The 10,876-nt window shown below is 34.3% G+C and overlaps 3 pseudogenes; all 3 read left to right on the top strand.

Moving 5' to 3' along the window:
- The first annotated feature begins 504 nt into the window (after positions 1-504).
- LOC9318224 lies at positions 505-2,414 on the top strand (annotated as a pseudogene).
- A 589-nt stretch (positions 2,415-3,003) lies between these two features.
- LOC9318225 lies at positions 3,004-8,497 on the top strand (annotated as a pseudogene).
- Positions 8,498-9,086: 589 nt separating this feature from the next.
- LOC9318226 overlaps positions 9,087-10,876 on the top strand; it is a 6,816-nt pseudogene continuing 5,026 nt past the window's right edge.

Below are 10,876 nucleotides of genomic sequence, written 5' to 3' on the forward strand. Positions count from 1 at the left end.
CGAGCAAACGCAACCTGTGTTGCAAGACATTTTTGTTCTCTCTATTCTGAAAATATCTAAATTAATTCATTAAAAAGAAACATACAGAAAAGGACTCCCCCAAATTCTCCTATAAGTTGACATTTTGAATCAAATATTGTTTCTTGTATAGATTTCAGGTGAATATATTGTTGTTAGAAAAATGTGTTAATAAAAAAGCTACTACTAGTAATTAGTAAACATTGGTGGTGATCAACTGAGTGAGATTTTCTTTAAGAATTATAATAATTAATTAAGAATTAGCGAGACCAACGGGGTGGACAAGGCCAAGTTGAATCCTTTTTTTTTTTTTTTTTTACATTTTTTTATAACAGTGTTAATTTTTCCTTTTTTGTCGGCTAGTATAATCAATTTGTTTTTTGTTTTTCTTTGTCGGCTAGTATACTAATTTTTTTTAGTTATCCGATTTAAATTCAACTTTCTAATTAAGACCTGTAAAAATGTTTTGAATAAAATACTAGTATAATGGGAAATATATCGTTTTATGTTTTGTCTACTTATTACAGCTTACTATACTAAAACATTTTTTTTAAGAAATAGTAAAACCTGATTAACTTACATATAAGTCTTGTGAAAGATTAAGAAGGAATCTTTAATATGTATCATCGTCAACAGACAAAATTAAAAGGTTGACAAAAAAAAAAAAAAAAAGGCAGCATCTGAAAGAAAAATGGCGAGGACGACGCGAGAAAGAGTGAAATCGTTCATAAACAATAGATGGTTAGTGTTTGTTGCGGCCATGTGGATTCAGTCTTGCGCTGGCATCGGTTACTTGTTCGGCAGCATCTCTCCTGTCATCAAAAGCTCCCTCAACTACAACCAGAAGCAGCTCTCCAGGCTCGGTGTCGCCAAAGATCTCGGCGATAGTAATTTAGTTTCCCTAAAGCTTGAACTTGATTTTTTTTTTTAATTTGGATTAAGAAAGTTTAGTCATTTCAAGATATTGATGGTTCTGTTTTGTTGATTTTGTAGGCTGAAGGATTGAGACCAGTGATGGTTTCAAGGACAATGGGAGGGTTCACTATCAACATTATTGACGTCCCTGGACTTGTGGAAGCTGGCTATGTCAATCACCAAGCCCTCGAGTTAATCAAAGGGTCTGTAGCTACTCTTTTTCCATTCTCTCTTCGTTCATTGTCTTAGTCTCTTAGATGACATTTTGTTTCACAAGCTCTTCATTGATATGATTAGATCTACTTGTTGCATATAGGCTGAAGTAAATATGTGGTTTAAATGTTTACTTGTGGGTTTTTGTTGAAATTTTTAATTATGTGTTTTCTCGGATTTTGGACAGGTTTCTTGTGAACAGAACCATACATGTCTTGCTCTATGTTGATCGTTTGGATGTGTATAGAGTCGATGAGCTAGATAAGCAAGTTGTCAAGGCAATCACCCAAACCTTTGGAAAGGAGATATGGTGCAAAACCTTGCTTGTTCTGACTAATGCTCAGTTTTCCCCTCCCGATGAACTTTCCTACGAAACTTTTTCCTCCAAGAGATCTGATTCTCTCCTCAAAACTATCCGTGCTGGTTATTTATAAATGTACCTAAGTCTCCTAAAATAGTTTTACCAATGTATGTTTGGTTCATTGTAGCAAGAATCTGTTTCATTCTTCTACCGGTTTGTACGATTTTGCAATCGCGGTAGTCTTTGCAGAGAACAGCGGAAGATGCAGCAAGAACGATAAGGACTAAAAGGTTTGTGTTTTCGAATCTCTGATTTGATCCAACTTGGAGAGAGACTGACTCTTTAAAGTTGCTTACCTGCTCTTGGTTTAGGCTCTTCCGAATGGTGAAGCGTGGATCCCGAACTTGGTTAAGGCGATAATTGATGTAGCAACAAACCAAAGGAAAGCAATTCATGTAGACAAGAAGATGGTAGATGGATCTTACTCTGATGATAAAGGAAAGAAACTCATCCCTCTTATCATCGGCGCTCAGGTAAGAAAGAAACATAGTTTGATCTAGGTACTGTCTTGTTCGAATTTGGTTAACAAGTGTAATCCTTACTTCTACTTTTCAGTATTTGATCGTTAAGATGATTCAAGGAGCAATCAGAAATGAGATCAAGACAAGTTGAAAGCCACTTTAAGAGGCTATGAAGAAGAGGTTTTGTTGTGACCAACTTAGAAGGAGAAGAAGAGTTTTTCTATTGTTCTTTCTTTTTTTTAGGTTTTATCTGCAACATTTTCTTGTTTCCGGCTTTATCTTTGTCTGCAATTTATGGAGATTTGTTCCAAAAAAAAATTGCCATGTTTTTTGGTTAAATTAAATGGATGTTTCCAATACATAATATCACAAAAAAGGAATATGTTATGTGCTGAAGATACGAAAAAACAAATGATGATGTCTCATCTGCTGAAGTCTATTTTGAATCAAAGAAGTCTTTTAGCTGATGGGATTAATTGTTTTGCATCCTTGGAGATCAACAGAAGAACATAACAAAACACAAACACTCTAAACAAGATGGGCTCTGCAACAGGAGACATTACCACCAAATACACACTATATCTTCCTTCCCGCCATTATGATGGCTCTTTCCTGCAGATACAAGACTTGCAGACTTGATACTAGCATCAAAGAAGACACAGTGTTGTTGTTTGCATAACGATCATTTGGGTCCAATACCTTCAAACCTCTGCGGGAATTCAACATAGAAGATTCTATCACTACCACCTTCCCTCGGAGCCATGGAGTTGTAGATTATGTAGTGTTCAGATGAATGACATGATTGCTCTGGTCCTAACCAAAGCAATTGATGGCTCTGGTCCTAACCAAAGCAATTGATGGCTTCTATCTCCCATAGAAAGACTAGCATTGGTAGTCTAATGCCAATGTCTGTTAGATCATCAAACACTGCTGCTTCTGTTCAATTTAAAGGAGCCAACATCATCATCTCCATTTTTTGGTTCAGAACCATCATCTTCATCATCAAACACTGTTGTTTGTAACAGAGAGGTATAAATGTATAATAAAGAGATCGTCCCGGTCCCACGTAATGTTACAAACTTACCGTTTAGATTAGATTATCACCGTCCGATATCTCGCAGTTGCAACGTGATGAAAATAAACGGTCCAGATCTCTCGAACGTTCTCAGATTTTCTTATTTTTTGTCAACCCTAATAAGAAAAGGAAACAAGCGTTGAAGAAAAAAGGAAACAATCGAAAGTTTCCTTTTTGTTTGAAGAAGCTAATGCTTATAAATACACAACACGCCTGAGAGAATGCTAATCTCCAACATCACTCATTCTCTCTTCTTCCTTGAGATATCAATATTCACTCTTCTTCTTCGATACCATAACAAATCTTTCATTCTAAACACAACTATCGTTTTTGATCTTTCATTCTCTCGTCTTTTCAACATACAAACAACTATCGTAACATTGATCTCCATCCTCTCTTGTGACTCACCTTCAACCCGATCCAAACGATTTCAAATCCGGTCAACGACGGGCCACCGAAACGCTTTCACCGACGGCCAAGGAGAGCACCAAGACGGCCAAGGAAAGACGAAAACGAAGATAGAGACAAAGAGAGACGATGTTTCCATGGCTGCGATCATGAAAGCGTCTCCTCAGGATGATCGTCGTCGTGGTTGTTGCTGCTCTGTTTTGTGTCGGAACCATTAGAGAGACGATCACATTCCGCTCTCACCGCCATGTCATCGAAGCTCTTTCAGCCCAACAAAGCCCAACAAGAATAAAGAAGTCCAGCCCATGACGATAATCGTCTCACATTCCAACTTATCGGCAAGGTCAATTTCTATCCCATGTTTTTGTTTTTTTAACACTTGTTTTATTTTTTTATTTTTTTATAAGTGTTAAATTTTTAATTTTGTGTAAACTAATTGGATACAACATCCAAACCCCTAAGAGGTGTTCTAGGTTCAATATGGTTTACACATAATTAAATTTTTTAACACTTATTTTTTTTTTAAATGTTTTTTTTTTATAAGTGTTAAAGTTTTTAATTTTGTGTAAACCAATTGGATACATCATCCAAACCCCTAAGAGGTATTCTAGGTTCAATATGGTTTACACATAATTAAATTTTTTAACATTTATTTTTTTACACATAATCAGATGAATGACATGATTGCTCTGGTCCTAACCAAAGCAATTGATGGCTATGGTCCTAACCAAAGCAATTGATGGCTTCTATCTCCCATAGAAAGACTAGCATTGGTAGTCTAATGCCAATGTCTGTTAGATCATCAAACACTGCTGCTTCTGTTCAATTTAAAGGAGCCAACATCATCATCTCCATTTTTTGGTTCAGAACCATCATCTTCATCATCAAACACTGTTCTAGGTTCACTATACATTAATTACGTATAATATATTTGTTCATATATTTTTGGAACTAATTCCATAACAATCAACGTTTTTGTCATTAATTTTGCTTATTTTAGGTAATTATCATTAATTGAAAGATATCTTACTTGCTTCAAAAGATTTCTAGAAAATTTATCACAACTAACCCACGACCCGCGGGTAGCATATATGAAACACAAACCTGTCCCGCGAATGTATGCTGATTTGCGGGGTTGTCCGTGAATTTTGTTTATATAATTTTAAAGTAGCAAAAATTTAAAATACTACTATAATAAATAAATAAAACAAATTTAGAGAAAATAATTTTATATATCATTATATTTATAAATAGTATAATTTCATTTATTAAAAGTTTTTTAAATTACCAAATGTTGAATAAATTATATTTTATCAATAAATACTAACATGCGGGCTGATCCGCCAACCCTCGGACGAAAACCGATTAAAACCTATGATCCGCTGTGAATCAATCCATGTGGCCCGTTTATTTACGGGTTTAATATATTTTCCCAAATCTGCCCCATAGTGAGATGATTTGGGCAAGACCCATGGTTTTTGACTGCTCTAATTCCTATGAATCGTCTAATTTTAGAATTCTAAAACATAAAATTCCATTTTGTAATCATAATTAATATGATTGGTTTAATTATAAAAAATTTAATATTTTCTCTACAATTCGTTATTATGAATATTTATAAGTACACTACACGATTCGCTCTACTTAAAACACGCACAATATTAAAATCAACGTATGTAAACCAATATTCTCCCGCGGTGTACCGCGGGTCCGATCCTAGTATTAAATATTTAAGTATAAAACAACCAAAGTTATTACATCCAAAACATTACTTTTATTTAGATCAAATTATTTTCTCTCATATTTTTTTGAACAAGTTTTTAAAATTTTAAAAAACTCTCTATAAATTAATAAATTATCATAGTCCCAACATTATTAATTTATAGAGGTTTTGCTGTATATGGGATTTATTTTGTATCGTCGAGCAAACGCAACCTGTGTTGCAAGACATTTTTGTTCTCTCTATTCTGAAAATATCTAAATTAATTCATTAAAAAGAAACATACAGAAAAGGACTCCCCCAAATTCTCCTATAAGTTGACATTTTGAATCAAATATTGTTTCTTGTATAGATTTCAGGTGAATATATTGTTGTTAGAAAAATGTGTTAATAAAAAAGCTACTACTAGTAATTAGTAAACATTGGTGGTGATCAACTGAGTGAGATTTTCTTTAAGAATTATAATAATTAATTAAGAATTAGCGAGATTAGGGCTGGGCATTCGGGTATGCGGGTCGGGTTCGGGTAAAACCCGATCGGGTACGGGTCTTTCGGGTAGAGGAGTTTAGGACCCAATAGGGTAAATCTAAAATATCGGTTCGGTTTCGGTTCGGATCTAATCGGGTTCGGGTCGGTTCGGGTTTAGATTTTTAGAACCGCTAAATACCCAAAAAATCGGGTACCCATCGGGTTCGGGTATTTTATACCCAAATACCCAAAATTTTACCAAATACCCGAATTTTATCCGAAATTTTATCCTAATATCCGAATTTTATCCGCAATTTTACTCTAATATCCGAGTTTCACCCGAAAATTTATCCGAATAACCGAAATTTTTTCCAAATATTTAAAAAATTTACAAGCATCTCGCGTATAAATATATTTTGTCTTAAATATTTAAATATAAGTGCATTTAATTTTTGGTAACTATTCTCGGATATTTAGATATAAATGTATTTAGCTCAAATATTACATATATAAAAAGTTTTATATGTATAAGTATATGTAATTTCGGGTAATCGGGTACCCGTTCGGGTATCGGGTTCGGATCGGGTTTTACCCTATACCCACGGGTACGGCAATACAAGACCCAATAGGGTAAATAGCTAATACCCGTACCCGCCTAGTAAACATTGGTGGTGATCAACTGAGTGAGATTTTCTTTAAGAATTATAATAATTAATTAAGAATTAGCGAGACCAACGGGGTGGACAAGGCCAAGTTGAATCCTTTTTTTTTTTTTTTTTTACATTTTTTTATAACAGTGTTAATTTTTCCTTTTTTGTCGGCTAGTATAATCAATTTGTTTTTTGTTTTTCTTTGTCGGCTAGTATACTAATTTTTTTTAGTTATCCGATTTAAATTCAACTTTCTAATTAAGACCTGTAAAAATGTTTTGAATAAAATACTAGTATAATGGGAAATATATCGTTTTATGTTTTGTCTACTTATTACAGCTTACTATACTAAAACATTTTTTTTAAGAAATAGTAAAACCTGATTAACTTACATATAAGTCTTGTGAAAGATTAAGAAGGAATCTTTAATATGTATCATCGTCAACAGACAAAATTAAAAGGTTGACAAAAAAAAAAAAAAAAAGGCAGCATCTGAAAGAAAAATGGCGAGGACGACGCGAGAAAGAGTGAAATCGTTCATAAACAATAGATGGTTAGTGTTTGTTGCGGCCATGTGGATTCAGTCTTGCGCTGGCATCGGTTACTTGTTCGGCAGCATCTCTCCTGTCATCAAAAGCTCCCTCAACTACAACCAGAAGCAGCTCTCCAGGCTCGGTGTCGCCAAAGATCTCGGCGATAGTAATTTAGTTTCCCTAAAGCTTGAACTTGATTTTTTTTTTTAATTTGGATTAAGAAAGTTTAGTCATTTCAAGATATTGATGGTTCTGTTTTGTTGATTTTGTAGGCTGAAGGATTGAGACCAGTGATGGTTTCAAGGACAATGGGAGGGTTCACTATCAACATTATTGACGTCCCTGGACTTGTGGAAGCTGGCTATGTCAATCACCAAGCCCTCGAGTTAATCAAAGGGTCTGTAGCTACTCTTTTTCCATTCTCTCTTCGTTCATTGTCTTAGTCTCTTAGATGACATTTTGTTTCACAAGCTCTTCATTGATATGATTAGATCTACTTGTTGCATATAGGCTGAAGTAAATATGTGGTTTAAATGTTTACTTGTGGGTTTTTGTTGAAATTTTTAATTATGTGTTTTCTCGGATTTTGGACAGGTTTCTTGTGAACAGAACCATACATGTCTTGCTCTATGTTGATCGTTTGGATGTGTATAGAGTCGATGAGCTAGATAAGCAAGTTGTCAAGGCAATCACCCAAACCTTTGGAAAGGAGATATGGTGCAAAACCTTGCTTGTTCTGACTAATGCTCAGTTTTCCCCTCCCGATGAACTTTCCTACGAAACTTTTTCCTCCAAGAGATCTGATTCTCTCCTCAAAACTATCCGTGCTGGTTATTTATAAATGTACCTAAGTCTCCTAAAATAGTTTTACCAATGTATGTTTGGTTCATTGTAGCAAGAATCTGTTTCATTCTTCTACCGGTTTGTACGATTTTGCAATCGCGGTAGTCTTTGCAGAGAACAGCGGAAGATGCAGCAAGAACGATAAGGACTAAAAGGTTTGTGTTTTCGAATCTCTGATTTGATCCAACTTGGAGAGAGACTGACTCTTTAAAGTTGCTTACCTGCTCTTGGTTTAGGCTCTTCCGAATGGTGAAGCGTGGATCCCGAACTTGGTTAAGGCGATAATTGATGTAGCAACAAACCAAAGGAAAGCAATTCATGTAGACAAGAAGATGGTAGATGGATCTTACTCTGATGATAAAGGAAAGAAACTCATCCCTCTTATCATCGGCGCTCAGGTAAGAAAGAAACATAGTTTGATCTAGGTACTGTCTTGTTCGAATTTGGTTAACAAGTGTAATCCTTACTTCTACTTTTCAGTATTTGATCGTTAAGATGATTCAAGGAGCAATCAGAAATGAGATCAAGACAAGTTGAAAGCCACTTTAAGAGGCTATGAAGAAGAGGTTTTGTTGTGACCAACTTAGAAGGAGAAGAAGAGTTTTTCTATTGTTCTTTCTTTTTTTTAGGTTTTATCTGCAACATTTTCTTGTTTCCGGCTTTATCTTTGTCTGCAATTTATGGAGATTTGTTCCAAAAAAAAATTGCCATGTTTTTTGGTTAAATTAAATGGATGTTTCCAATACATAATATCACAAAAAAGGAATATGTTATGTGCTGAAGATACGAAAAAACAAATGATGATGTCTCATCTGCTGAAGTCTATTTTGAATCAAAGAAGTCTTTTAGCTGATGGGATTAATTGTTTTGCATCCTTGGAGATCAACAGAAGAACATAACAAAACACAAACACTCTAAACAAGATGGGCTCTGCAACAGGAGACATTACCACCAAATACACACTATATCTTCCTTCCCGCCATTATGATGGCTCTTTCCTGCAGATACAAGACTTGCAGACTTGATACTAGCATCAAAGAAGACACAGTGTTGTTGTTTGCATAACGATCATTTGGGTCCAATACCTTCAAACCTCTGCGGGAATTCAACATAGAAGATTCTATCACTACCACCTTCCCTCGGAGCCATGGAGTTGTAGATTATGTAGTGTTCAGATGAATGACATGATTGCTCTGGTCCTAACCAAAGCAATTGATGGCTCTGGTCCTAACCAAAGCAATTGATGGCTTCTATCTCCCATAGAAAGACTAGCATTGGTAGTCTAATGCCAATGTCTGTTAGATCATCAAACACTGCTGCTTCTGTTCAATTTAAAGGAGCCAACATCATCATCTCCATTTTTTGGTTCAGAACCATCATCTTCATCATCAAACACTGTTGTTTGTAACAGAGAGGTATAAATGTATAATAAAGAGATCGTCCCGGTCCCACGTAATGTTACAAACTTACCGTTTAGATTAGATTATCACCGTCCGATATCTCGCAGTTGCAACGTGATGAAAATAAACGGTCCAGATCTCTCGAACGTTCTCAGATTTTCTTATTTTTTGTCAACCCTAATAAGACAAGGAAACAAGCGTTGAAGAAAAAAGGAAACAATCGAAAGTTTCCTTTTTGTTTGAAGAAGCTAATGCTTATAAATACACAACACGCCTGAGAGAATGCTAATCTCCAACATCACTCATTCTCTCTTCTTCCTTGAGATATCAATATTCACTCTTCTTCTTCGATACCATAACAAATCTTTCATTCTAAACACAACTATCGTTTTTGATCTTTCATTCTCTCGTCTTTTCAACATACAAACAACTATCGTAACATTGATCTCCATCCTCTCTTGTGACTCACCTTCAACCCGATCCAAACGATTTCAAATCCGGTCAACGACGGGCCACCGAAACGCTTTCACCGACGGCCAAGGAGAGCACCAAGACGGCCAAGGAAAGACGAAAACGAAGATAGAGACAAAGAGAGACGATGTTTCCATGGCTGCGATCATGAAAGCGTCTCCTCAGGATGATCGTCGTCGTGGTTGTTGCTGCTCTGTTTTGTGTCGGAACCATTAGAGAGACGATCACATTCCGCTCTCACCGCCATGTCATCGAAGCTCTTTCAGCCCAACAAAGCCCAACAAGAATAAAGAAGTCCAGCCCATGACGATAATCGTCTCACATTCCAACTTATCGGCAAGGTCAATTTCTATCCCATGTTTTTGTTTTTTTAACACTTGTTTTATTTTTTTATTTTTTTATAAGTGTTAAATTTTTAATTTTGTGTAAACTAATTGGATACAACATCCAAACCCCTAAGAGGTGTTCTAGGTTCAATATGGTTTACACATAATTAAATTTTTTAACACTTATTTTTTTTTTAAATGTTTTTTTTTTCTTTTTTTTTATAAGTGTTAAAGTTTTTAATTTTGTGTAAACCAATTGGATACATCATCCAAACCCCTAAGAGGTGTTCTAGGTTCAATATGGTTTACACATAATTAAATTTTTTAACACTTATTTTTTTTTTAAATGTTTTTTTTTTCTTTTTTTTTTATAAGTGTTAAAGTTTTTAATTTTGTGTAAACTAATTGGATACATCATCCAAACCCCTAAGAGGTGTTCTAGGTTCAATATGGTTTACACATAATTAAATTTTTTAACACTTATTTTTTTTTTAAATGTTTTTTTTTCTTTTTTTTTTATAAGTGTTAAAGTTTTTAATTTTGTGTAAACTAATTGGATACATCATCCAAACTCCTAAGAGGTGTTCTAGGTTCAATATGGTTTACACATAATTAAATTTTTTAACACTTATTTTTTTTTAAATGTTTTTTTTTTCTTTTTTTTATAAGTGTTAAATTTTTAATTTTGTGTAAACAAATTGGATACATCATCCAAACCCCTAAGAGGTGTTCTAGGTTCAATATGGTTTACACATAATTAAATTTTTTAACACTTATTTTTTTTGTAAATGTTTTATTTTTCTTTTTTTTTTATAAGTGTTAAAGTTTTTAATTTTGTGTAAACTAATTGGATACAACATCCAAACTCCTAAGAGGTGTTCTAGGTTCAATATGGTTTACACATAATTAAATTTTTTAACACTTATTTTTTTTTAAATATTTTTTTTTTTTTTTTTTTTTATAAGTGTTAAAGTTTTTAATTTTGTGTAAACTAATGGATACAACATCCAAACC

This window comes from Arabidopsis lyrata, assembly GCF_000004255.2.
Source record: "Arabidopsis lyrata subsp. lyrata unplaced genomic scaffold ARALYscaffold_3, whole genome shotgun sequence".
Taxonomy (NCBI): domain Eukaryota; kingdom Viridiplantae; phylum Streptophyta; class Magnoliopsida; order Brassicales; family Brassicaceae; genus Arabidopsis; species Arabidopsis lyrata.